Source organism: Ptiloglossa arizonensis, chromosome 1 (genome assembly GCF_051014685.1).
Source record: "Ptiloglossa arizonensis isolate GNS036 chromosome 1, iyPtiAriz1_principal, whole genome shotgun sequence".
Lineage (NCBI taxonomy): Eukaryota > Metazoa > Arthropoda > Insecta > Hymenoptera > Colletidae > Ptiloglossa > Ptiloglossa arizonensis.
The window spans coordinates 10,429,562-10,442,606 of NC_135048.1; the positions used below are offsets into that span (position 1 = coordinate 10,429,562).

Consider the following 13,045-nt stretch of genomic DNA (forward strand, 5'->3'; position numbering starts at 1 on the left):
TTAAAGGTTCTCCATTAACCGTACCATGGGACCACGTAACAAGGAAAATGTTCGAAGTGGCGTGTAAGAGGGCGCAGCGGGAAATCTCCCGCGGAACCGGAAGCGGGAGCGGGAGCGCGCGCGGGAAAAGAAGAGCCCCGGAAGTCGAATAGAAAGGAAATGGAAAAGAAAAGGCAGGTCGAGGAGATCCTCGTCGACTCGTGTGCCCCCTGAGTCTGCGCGATACAGTTTATTTGAATCGGTCGAGGTGGGGGATACGCTGCTCGCTGCGCGGCGCGTCCTCGCGGATCGCGAGCTTTAGTCGCACGATCTCGTCCGGAGCGTCGGGGCGCTCTACGTCGCGCTCGAAGCCTCGATCGATCGACGGATGGATTGACCGCGTCCCTCCTCGATCCTTTGAGAACTCGACCCGATCCTCTCGACGGTCGATCATCGGTTACGATTCGGCTCACGAAACGGGGGATCTCGCCACAGTGAAAGTTCCGACGAAAGCTCGATCGCGCGGTCATGGTTCTCGTGAGTTCGGTGCAGGTGAACCGCGTGCGTGATACTCACACGTTTGGTGGATCTTAAGATCTTGGATCTTGGATCTATTGCGATACATCCTTGGAGCCCCGGGGACCAGTGTAGAAAGGTGGGTGCGCGATAGCGAGCATGTGCGAACAGTTCATTACTTTTTTCAGCCACGATTACGCAATTGATTTCGGGAGGGCGGTGTGCATCGATCTGCATCATGGCCTACCGTGACACGCGACTTAACGAGGTAATGTTCTCGCAATCGTGATGGGAAACCAGCCGCGATACAGTTGCTTTCCGCTACGGTAAGATAAATGATCGATCGAGGAATTCCTCGAGAACGTCGGGCCGTTCGATAGTTTTGTTGGCGTAGCAATTTCTCAATTGAAATAATATCGTTTCGCGAGGGATACAAACACGAGTCGAAGAAGGGAAATATCGTTAACGTGCGAGTAGGGAGATCGGTGTGATCCTCGGTGATACCGAGACGTTCGAATTGGCAGTCGCGAGGTATTTAAGGTCGAAAGAATTATCTAGTGCAACCAGCTGTCGAACAGAGGTTTTCAGAGGACTCACGACTATCGAGGAACAACGTCGTGGCCGCAAAAAAAAAGAGGGAAAGAAATTAGTGCAGCGCGTGACTGAAAAGGAAATTTGTGCGACTCCGCGGTTAAATAATTTCTGCGGTCGCAGGGAAATGGTGTGCAATCCTGAAGAAAAATTAACCCGATTCACCGTTGAAGGACGAATGAAAAACTACCAGCAGCGATGATTATCGAAATGTAATGCAACTTGGATATATTTAATTGGTGAATCGTGCGAGACAGGATAAATACGAAAGAGGGAAAAAGGAAATTGGAAACTTGGCAAGAGGCGAAAAATAAAGGAACGTTAATAAGGATAAATGAAGAGAGTTATTAAAGGCATCCATTATAACGACGATGCTGGGCTCCGAAAAAATCAGCGCTCCTTGTTGGTAAAAGAGAAGTAAACAAGCGGCTCTATGTGTATATTTATATACAGCAAAAATGTTGCACGACGGCTTTTAACTTCTCAACCGGGCAGAACAAGTTAACTCGTCTTTTATGAGAACGGCTTGTACAGTGAAGTTTGCACTTTTACGAAGATAACATTTTATCGGAGCCCGTTGCCGAGTTTATTTTGAATTTTCCACTTCTTCTGGAGCGAGGCTGGGCCTGTTTGGAAAAATGGCCACATTTCAGAAAAGAATTCCGTGGAAGGACTCCGATACTTCTCTGCAAATAAATATGCAAATAGCAGATTGCTCGTTACTTGAATGTTGCTCTATCAGATTTTAGAAAATTATGCGTTAATCTCGAATTACCAAGTACGAGTTAACTTTTTGCTTTCGAAACTATAAATTTAGTTGGTAATGTTTGCATATAGACGATTTATGAAGCACTTCGGTATTTGTATTTACATATAAGTGGACGTCTTAATCGAAATGTCAAGTTTATTATGTTGGTTAATTTATTATAATGCTTTAACTGTATCTGTGACTATGATTTATATAGAATTTAATTTTGTAGCTGATAATCTTTTTGTATTTGGTTTATGTATTCAAGTAAACTAATAAATAATAAAACGAATTGACGTTTCGTGTGTGTGTGTGTGTATTTAAATCTTGGTATAGACTGATGTCTTGTTATTAACATTGTGCTCCTTATTATATATAACGGTTCTGAGCAATTCTTTCTCGAAAAATGTCATTTATCGAATTCTTTAATTAGACATGTGCGTTACCTACTATGTTTAAATATATTTTTGGTCCTTCGTGGTGAATATATTACACATCTAGATTCGTTAATCTTATTTTTGAATTTAATTGATTTTATGGGTCTTTTTTTTGTTAATTATTATCCATCAGGGCTGAAAAGATTACAAACGAAACGTTAATTTGTTTTGGAAAAATTCCAGTACGGTAAAATATGCAGAAAGAAAGAAATGTAGATAAATATGGAAAGGAATTAAATTTCGCTGTTAATAATTTATTTGGAACACTATTAATTCATTTATTCGTGTTATTTTCTGAAACATCGTACTAATTTTTGAATCGTCCTACTTTTGAATATCTGACTCGTCCGTATATTTTATTTTCAATTTAAAAATAATTCGTATACTTCGTTCAGAATTTTAAAACTTAAATATGTTTGAATTATATTTAATAAAATTTGAATTAAATAGGTCATGAATATTTTGCTGAAAAATCTTATTTCGTCCTTTGTGAATCATTTTGACGCAACAAAAAATTATGGAGTGTATTTTTAGGCTTGTTTTTCTATAATTATAGAATAAATCGATACTTGCGTTAAAAATACACAAAAACAGTTACTTACCCTATGATCATTCTGTTTATCAAAATACTGATTTCTATTTCTTCTATGTTAGACGCAAAAAATACTTACAATCGAGACTTTCGAATTAATTGACCTCGTTTCGTAATTCATAATTTTCTTCACAAATTTCAAGTCTCACTATATAACTCACTATAAATAACGAGTGATTTAACACGTTACATACGAAATACTCCACGAATGTGTAATGCCTACGTTACTCAAGAATTCAATTACGGAAAAATATCACGAAATAACAAAACTGAAATTGTAGTAGGACTGATACATCACATATCAATGACATTAAAAAAATTGTTTATTGAATTACAGGATGACTGTAAAATAATCGAACACTTTCCAATTTTTATTTAACAATTTAATGAAAACTGATACAAAAGCGAACACTCACATGTCTCAAATTTTATTAGAAGTATTTGTATGTATTTATGTGTATTGCACGAGACCTGTACTAGGTAGTAATTTATTATTTCACGATTACTTTTTTGTTTGAGTAATAAAAGTAATCATGATTATCAGTAATCGAATAATTATCAGTGAGATTAATCACTAATCGTGATATTCATGATCTGTAACTATGAATTATTCGTAATCGTTCAATGAAATGTTGCTTTAGTTTTTATCAGTTTCCTTTAGTCACTTTATGTAAACGTATTGATTAAATTACAATAAGAAATGTAATCATTTCGTGATTAATAATTAATGAGTTGGTCATATCCGATTATTACATTCGTTTTGATTATTTGCTTCATGTATTATCGTTAATCGCTGGTTTGAATACAAGGTGACCATAATCGTTAAGCATTAATCATTTAACATTTTGTTGGCCGTCGTTGTTTTTTCACAAATCGTTGCATTCAATTTTTTTTTTAATCATTCTATACTTAAAAAAAGGAATCGATAGTTATGGTAATATGAAGGACTTGGTAACTGTGCCATATACAAATGTATAAGTACTGACCAATGAAACTACTATGCATTGAATAAATATCGACATTATTGCAAACAAATTAATACTCGGTACAAAAAGAACTGGAGATTTCATAATTCACTCAATGCACGAAGATTTGAAATTTTCTAACCAAATGTAAACACGAAAGTAACAGCTAATCGGAACTGTCTTTATTATATTTATTAACCATTTCCAGTAGGTTTGCAGTATTAGTTTAATTGTTCCTCTACTTAGTCTCCGCTGTCGCTTTTCATTCGGTTTTATTTTTTCTCAGGATTTTTTATTATTAATTGTATCACGCAATAATAGTCTCCTATCTTCTGAGTACTGAAAGATTTGAGTAATGATATTCGAATACTCAAATATTCGAGTAATGACATTCGAATACTCAATTATTGGAGTAATAACATTCAAATACTCAAATATTCGAGTAATGACATTCAAATACTCAAATATTCGAGTAATGACATTCGAATACTGAAATATTGGAGTAATAACATTCAAATACTCAAATATTCGAGTAATGACATTCGAATACTCAAATATTCGAGTAATGACATTCAAATACTCAAATATTCGAGTAATGACATTCGAATACTCAAATATTCGAGTAATGACATTCGAACACTCAAATATTCGAGTAATGACATTTGAATACTCAAATATTGGAGTAATAATATTCAAATACTCAAATATTCGAGTAATGACATTCAAATACTCAAATATTCGAGTAATGACATTCGAATACTGAAATATTGGAGTAATAACATTCAAATACTCAAATATTCGAGTAATGACATTCAAACACTCAAATATTCGAGTAATGACATTCGAATACTCAAATATTCGACTAATAACATTCAAATATTCAAATATTCGAGTAATGACATTCGAATACTCACATATTCGAGTAATAACATTCGAATACTCAAATATTCGACTAATAACATTCGAATACTCAAATATTCGACTAATAACATTCGAATACTCAACTATCCGAGTTCTAAATAATTCGAATACTCCCTACACTACTTTCAATGCATTATATTCTTTCGTTTCAGTACACATGTATCTTCCTTTTTCTTGTTAATTAACCGAAACATCGAGAATCCGTATAACACGATACACAACTCCCAGATATCGAACTACTTATCCGAGATCGTTCGTGAACATGATTCTAACGTCGCGAAACGAAGCGGAAAGCGTTGAAAAATCGCTGACGCCGCGTTTCAAAAGGCCTGCAATCGTGGCGGCGGTGGCGGCGGCGGCGGTTTCGTTCTCACGGAACTCGTTGCGAAATATCAAACGCATCGCAATCATAAATTCAGATACTCTGGCTCTAAAAATAACGTACCGTTTTCTTTCTCGCCGCGCGCTCGTTAATTACACTCACCGCTCGCAAGAAAGTAAGACGCGGCTTCGCCGACTTTCCTGCGCTTAATTAAATCCGCTCGAGCGTTCCGCGTGGTTCTCCGCGGACGCGTTCCGCGTCAAATTACGTCAGGGACGCGGCGGAATACCGTCACGCGGAAAGCGTCTAGCGTTTCCAAGCGGCGTGCGCGCGCCGCTAATGGGCAAATTGCTAAATCCGAAACTTTCACTTTGGCTCGATCAGTTATGCTCGCGCTACGAAAAGCTGTTCTTTTTTTTTTCTTTTCTTCTTCTTTTTTTACATACGGTGGCCGATTTAAACCGATCCATGAGGAAAGAAAGTATTGTAATCGAGGGAAATTTTGAAAAAATGTGCACGCGAGAAACACGTTTTAAAACCGCCCGATCACGTTTCGAATATGAAAAGAGAATTATTTTCTTCAACGTACGTATGTATGTGAACCACCGTGAGTGGTTATGAGTAGAAACTTTGTATCTAAATTTTATACTCTCGTCTCAAAACTTGACTGGATTTTAAATCACATCGATCGATGGATAGTAACAGTTAACACTTGTATTTTCTTGGTTACTTTGTTCGTAAAATGTGTTTAAAGATATTAAACGAATCTTTCGAAGAATTATATAATTCTCTTCCGCATTTTCTCTATCAAAGATAAAACGAAACAAAATCTGAAATTAGATACTTCTCGTTGGGAAGTATTGGGGCGTATTCGTTTCTGTTAATTAGTCTTTGTAATTGGGTTTTTCTCGGTCATGATATCCCTTAATAAATGCCTCTCGTATCAAAGATAAATGAATCGAGAGTCTGCAATTAATTAGTGAATTTTTCCCGATAAAAATCAGTCTAAACACGACTCCATTGGGATTAGTTGCAATCGTAGAGCGTATAATTAAATACTGGCTGGTATCGACAAATATTTCAGACAAAAGAATAGTTTTGAGGGAATCATAATACTATGTAAATAATTTTTTGTTACATTCTGCTTTTTTACCTTCATTTCAATAGTTACCTTAATCGATGCAGCACTTGATTTACTATAAAAAGTTGCTAGGGTATTTATGCTGAATTTGCATTATCCTTGTAACGATTAAGATTACAGTTCCATGAAAAAAAAGAAAATATTGGATTGTTCGGAAGGTCGTTTCCTTTTCCAAAATGGAGAATATATAATTTAATAAAATGTTTATACACTAAAAAAAATTATGTTTCATTTCCATCAAAAAAGAAAACGAAATTACTTTTCGAACAACCCAATAGAACAAAATAAAACATATCTTCGTATCTTCTCTTCGAGTCTATCCACGAAAAACTATTGACCCCGGTTATGTCTCCCTCGAAACCATTCAACTTTTATTCGAGAAACATTTTCCGACGTCACCGATAATTTCAAAGATACATATATTCCGGTTCCTTTTAAATAAATCACCTTGTATAGACCGAGATCGTACCTGGACTTATTTTCATTGAAAAAGTCTCGCCGATCCGTTGTTAATACTCCCGCAAAGATAAACACGAGTAGTGGTGCGAATCGTTCCGTTGCTTGAATCCGGTGCAAAAAGTGGTACTTGTAAGCGGGTGTTACCACCGTATAACGTGTCAAAGACTTGAAAGTGTAACGTATAACTGACCCAACTATGTCAACGATTCTCGAATTTAAGGACTAATGAACGTCGTACGTATTACGTTGCGTCGCTCGCGAAAGTGTTAATTGGCGGGGAACGGACGTCCTCCTGTAATTAATTTCTTTCGCGCTCCATAGCAATTTCGCGGACGATGCGGCGCGCGCCAACGATTACGCGTGTTACAGATGACAGACGCCAACCGATTACACCGGTCCCGGCGATACCAAAAAAGGAACGCGCTGGAAAGTGAAATGACTCGCAGGGCGATTTCGCGAGAACGAAAGCGTTTCGAAAGTTCTGCTTGACTGGAACGACCGTTCCGACCCAGAAGCTCCTTGTTTTCCCGAAGGAGCTTAACAAAGAACGAACGAAGAGTTATGAAAATTACGATGCACCTGTATTACCAAGCCAACCCTATTATTGTACTTTTCGTGTCACTGAACCGACCGAAACTTTCTTATCGACAGTTACACGATCTGGAATATTCTTCGAGTTAATAGTTTTACATTTTTGTACTCGTATTGCTTTTTTAAACTTCTCAAGGTCTTCTTTAATTTTTCTACAATGTTATAGTTCATTTTTGCATACAGTTTAGAGATAATTGAGATAAGTACAAAGAGTTATAAATGTCAGTGGACCGATCGAAATTTTCTCATCGCGAATCACACAATCTAGAATATTCTTTCGAGTTAATATTTTTACATTTTTGTACTCGTATTTGCTTTTTTAAACTTCTCAAGGTCATCTTTAATTTTTCTACAACGTTATAGTTCATTTTTGCCTACAGTTCAGGGATAATTGAGACAAGTACGAGGAGTTATAATAGCGTGACCTTCAAACGATCTTCGATGAAAATAAATGCAACAAGAAGCAAAAAAAAAGTATTTGTATCTATTAGGCGAAATGGAAATATTCTGAAAAGATACCATCACATTTCGAAGTGTCGGTTGAAATGATTACATTCCGCGATAGAAATTTTCACACTCAAGGTCATTGCACGAGTAAGTGAATGCATAGATCTTTCGATCGCGTGAGCATCTCGATTTAATGCTGAACATGCATCTGCAATCCGCCGTCATCAATGTTCTTTTTTTAATTGGACTACATACTTTTTCTATACGGTCTTGTGACTGACACTGAGACAAATTCAGTGACCTTCGAATGATCTTCGGTATGAAAATTTATATTGTCGAACGGACACTTTCGAAACTGCTGACGTGCATTCAAAATGTTACTTTAAATAAGAATTGTATATAAATAAGCAGTAGGTGACCTTGAAAATGAACAAAACACATTACTTGTGCAAAATCTATTATTATCACACCGAAGGATCTTCTGAATCACTCGGTACACCGATTAAAAAATTATACTGGACTTTAGAAAAAATATTTATGTCATAATTATCTATTGATTAGAAAATATTTACTAGTACCGATATCTTGTAATTAATAAACTATAAACAATACAATTTTGTTATCCTGGCGCTTGTTACATGTGAACTTCATTTAAAAAATAAATTTGGAGTAATATATATCTCTGATTCCCATTTTTATACCTACCTATGTCGTTTATATGTGAAAAAGAGTTTTTGGAAAAATTATTTCAATAATTTTTAATAGACATACAATACAACTTAGTCGAATTTTTAGAACATACCAAATACGTTGTGTTACGTAATTGGGATGATTTGTAGTTCTTTCGTTGAAAATTGAAAAAGAAACATTGGAGAAGGAAAAGTTAAATGGTACAATAAGGTTTAACTATCTATAATCTTACTTTCTTCGTGAATGTAACAGCGCATCGTGAAAGTATAATTTCAATTTTTACCAAAGCGTGCATTGATTTCACTGTCGAATTATCTAATCACAAATATCGTTATCGAGAAGCTTATTATAAAATGAAATTACAAAAAAAAGTAATTTCCATACTTACATGACTCATCTTCGTTCTTATGATAAGTATATTACGTTTTTCCATAATAAAGAAAATTTGCAATAAACTGTTACATTTCCAGAAATTGTGGTAAAACTTTCAAAATAAATATCAATATATAAGGAAATATATTGAGGTTAAATTTTATAATAGCAATTCAGCTACATGCTTGTATCTTACGCTCTTTAGTTATCTTTTTATTTTTATATGTAACGTTCATGTATGTATTTTCACACACGCGTAACCTGGACGTTCAATAATATTTACGTATTTGTAATAAATATTTACAAGAACGAATACTAAGCTCTTTAAGGAGAGAATCGTAGACAACCATGGTCAAAGTTTTTAAAACAAAAGCTCGTGTATGCGAGGACAGAAGCTGTCCGCAACCCTGTAACAGAATACAAAGCGTTTGACCGAACCCAATCGGCATACCGAATCACGAAACATGCAGAACAAAGCCTGCGCCGTTGAGTGTGTATAGTACCGACTGTATACGATAGTCAGATCGTTGAAACCGGAGATACAACGTAGCAAAATTTCAACGAAACGTGCGGAACCAGATACAATGTAATTCGTGATACATTGAAGTACGATTTAAGAACAATCTCTAACTGTACCTTGCTTTTATGCAAGTTACTCTTTGTACGCCCATATACACACATATATACACAGTATCCATCTGTAGAATAAAATTTACTGTACAAAAATAATAATAATATATTCTGATAATCCTTGTAAGCGATTACTTGCAAGGAATTAACTCTTTTAGTGCTTTCGATATTTACATTCCGTCGAACAGTACTCCACGTGCGTTGAACGCCCATAGGCGTTCAAATAGTACTATCAATAAACGGAACTACGGAACTTCCGCACGGGGTATACCGATCAACGAATTTCACGAAAGAAAACGTTGCATAACCATTATACAACGTTTATAAGACGGATAATCGAGACGATCGAAGTTGAAGACAAGCTTTATCTTGGGTTTTACGGGAAAAGGAAGAGAAAAAGAGGTGGTTGGCCATGCGTATTCATGACCGGAACCATAGATAATGCCCAGGGTCTCCGCACATCATATCTTACACAGCTGGAATATTAATTTTTGTCATTCGTATGCGATGCGAGTGCGGTGTTGCGTCGAACACGCGGCTGAAGAACGATACAGGTGCAAGTCACCTAGGAAACTGCATTGTCCTGCTGGAAGAGAAGTTGTTGCGATGGAATTTAGATCAGACAGGTAGAGGCAATTATTCGAGTTTAATTCAGATCAATTAAACGATGGACCAATTAGATAATGGAGCTTGATACGAGTTGAAGGAATCGGTATCTCTGGATAGGTTTGATTCCTTTTTCATTGTTCGATCGAGATTACGAGGAGATCGGTGAGGACTTTGTGGACAGTGCTCTATCAGAAATGTTTGCTCAACTACATTTCTATATCGTCGAACAAGTTGTTCTTATTCTCGTAATCGATTTAATCTGGTCTATCTCGTCTTATCTCATCTTGCTCACAACAAATGTCTTGATTTAGCTTCAATACTCTAGTGGTGAAACTAAAGATAATCTTTAGTGGTGAAATTAAAGATCTTCTTAGTGTTATCATTTTTTGATGCTCTTTTCTTTAAGGTTTCAGGCTTCTTTCTTTTCTTTAAGGCTGATTTGTGACGCAACAATTCATAATTTGATGTTTCTTATTACGGCAACACGGACGTATGATTAATATAACGCATTTCCTTCTTCCATTCAATGTCGTTAAATTATTCAGAAAGTCGACATAACGTCTCGAGAGGAGCCATCTTCGTGCTACCACAAAATTCGTGTGAAAATTTCTGTGTACGTGTAATCATCGAAATCTAAAGAAAAAAGAAACGTTCCAGTTTGCAAAATGGGAGACTTCGAATGGAAATTTGTAAACAATCCCTTTCATACTTTCGACTCGAAAGTTACGAGTACCTCTTTTTCTTGAAATTGTAAATATCGATCGATACCCTTAGTCGTTAACATGTACACCCACTTGCGACCATTAAATGCTCATGACAGGATAACTTCCTCCTCGATTAACACACAAGTTAAAGGATTCGTTGAAACGACTGAAGGATTCCGAAGTATACTGTTTCCAAAAAAAAAACTGCCCACGTCTTTCGATATTTCCAACGAGTCGAACCAGAAATTATTTACCAAAGGTGTTAACCGTTTCGAACGTCGAATTTTCAATTGTCACTGTCGTTGGTCGTTCTTTCGGGCAAACAGTCGGAGAGACCATCGTTCTTTCGATCGTTCGTCGTCAGAAAGTGTAAAATACCGCGCGATGACGCTTATCCAATCAACAGATAGCAGAAACGTTGATTTATAGCTGCACAGTTGTAAACTGACACGGCGAATCGCCGAGCCGGCGAACACAAAAATTCCCATTCGCGCAAACCAGCTCGGCTTTCAAAATTCCCACGATCAATCCTCGCGCATCCCAATCAATTAGCCTTAATTTGTCAGCGAGCTGTCGCGTGTCAACGCCACTAGCAGGAACAATTCTTAACCAACCGCGAACCAGACTCATTCCATCATTCCGTGGCCGTTTTTTTCACGCCACTGGCTCCTCGTCTGAAAGACAAACACCGGTGGCGACACAGCGGTACGCCACGGGAGATAATCATCGTCATAAATTCATCATCATCACCATCATCGTCAAGCCGCACCGGAGTATAATCACTCGTTAGCTGAGGCACACTCTGCCGGCGGCGAATCACTGTCAAGGCTGCCACGCTTCATGGAATAACGAATTCCGTTGCTAGAAAGGGCTTTGTTCTCCACATTTCCCTTGATACAGCACGGTGTGCACCGTGCAGACGCTTTATTAGCGACGACGGGGAACACCGGAACAAAACGAGCAAATACCGATTGAAACCCAAACACCGTTTCGACTTTTCAAGTACGCGAAAGAAAATACTATCGACGACCCGATGGAAGTATTCGACAAGTATTCGACGCAGAAACTATTCGTATAAATATACAGGGAAAAGTTCGGTGTGTCGTTGAAAACTTCGAAGTGTTACTCGAGACCTTGTGTAAATAAAAAGGAAGAGTGGATTCTTTGTTTCGATCAAGGGGTTATTTTCGTTTTGCTTCGAAATCTTTTTCTTGGAAGGGAACAAACGAGGATATGAATGCAAACCTTAGCAGAATTTTGTTATGTCGATATTCTGTTTCGATAAATTGTTTTCTTCGAGGTCAATTTATCGATGTTTAGACAATTTATTTTTAAATAATCGCCCAGTGTCAATTTTCATATGTTCAAGTTTGAGTTATGTCGTCAGTAAGTCTTGATCGTTGTAAAAGATAGTCATTTTGAGTACCATTGTTTCTCTCTTGTTAATAACTGTGTAAATAATGGATTGTTCAATAAGTTTCGTCGTTCGATTAAACTTATTGAATAGTACTGTTCAATGTGGTACTATTCAATATATTTTATTGAAAATTTTATTGTAAATAATAGATTGTTCAATAAGTTTTGTCGTTCGATTAAACTTATTGAACAAAACTTAAATAATTTTATCGAACGACAAAACTTATTGAACAAAACTTAAATAATTTTATCGAACGACAAAACTTATTGAACAACCTGGTAGGTTAGTTATAAATGACAATGTTTCGTTAGCAACTCTTGATCGTTGTAGAAGATGGTCATTTTGAGTAACATTGTTCCTCTCTTGTTAATAACTGTGTAAATAATAGATTGTTCAATAAGTTTTGTCCTTCGATTAAACTTATTGAACAGTACTACACTGAACAGTACTGTTCAATAAATTTTATAGTAGGTTAATTCTAAATGACAATGTTTCTTATTTTTTAAGACTAACTCGGTATATTTGTAACAGAATTTATGACAGGACTAGGAACAGAAATACATCTAAGTACACTGAGTTTTTCAAGATCGGTCTAATATAGTTTAATTCACGTCGTTTCTTAATTGGTATTCTTAGAACTGCAAATCTTCTATCTAGGCATTATCGCGAATATACACTTTATTGTTATAAAATAAATCTAACAACGACGAAATGGAAATACTGTTAAATTGAACCGTGATTCGTGCAAAGTATTCTTGCAGTGGTTCTTGAACGTCAGTATGTTCAGGGTCTGCATACTACACAAGGGACACGTGTTACCTGTGTTGCTCCGTAATAAGTGGCGAAAGACACATTTGGCGGCTGGTATCCTCAAGGCTATCGCTTTCCCACCTGAGTATGGCTCGTGTATCGCA

The 13,045-nt window shown here is 36.6% G+C and overlaps 1 protein-coding gene across 1 annotated transcript in view; it reads left to right on the forward strand.

Annotated features, from left to right (window-relative positions):
• Nucleotides 1-316: 316 nt before the first annotated feature.
• LOC143149077 (uncharacterized) overlaps nucleotides 317-13,045 on the forward strand; it is an 88,163-nt gene continuing 75,434 nt past the window's right edge. Inside the window, exon 1 of the mRNA XM_076316153.1 lies at nucleotides 317-634. The gene's annotated coding sequence lies outside the window, so the exon portion shown is untranslated. The remainder of the gene's footprint in view (nucleotides 635-13,045) is intronic.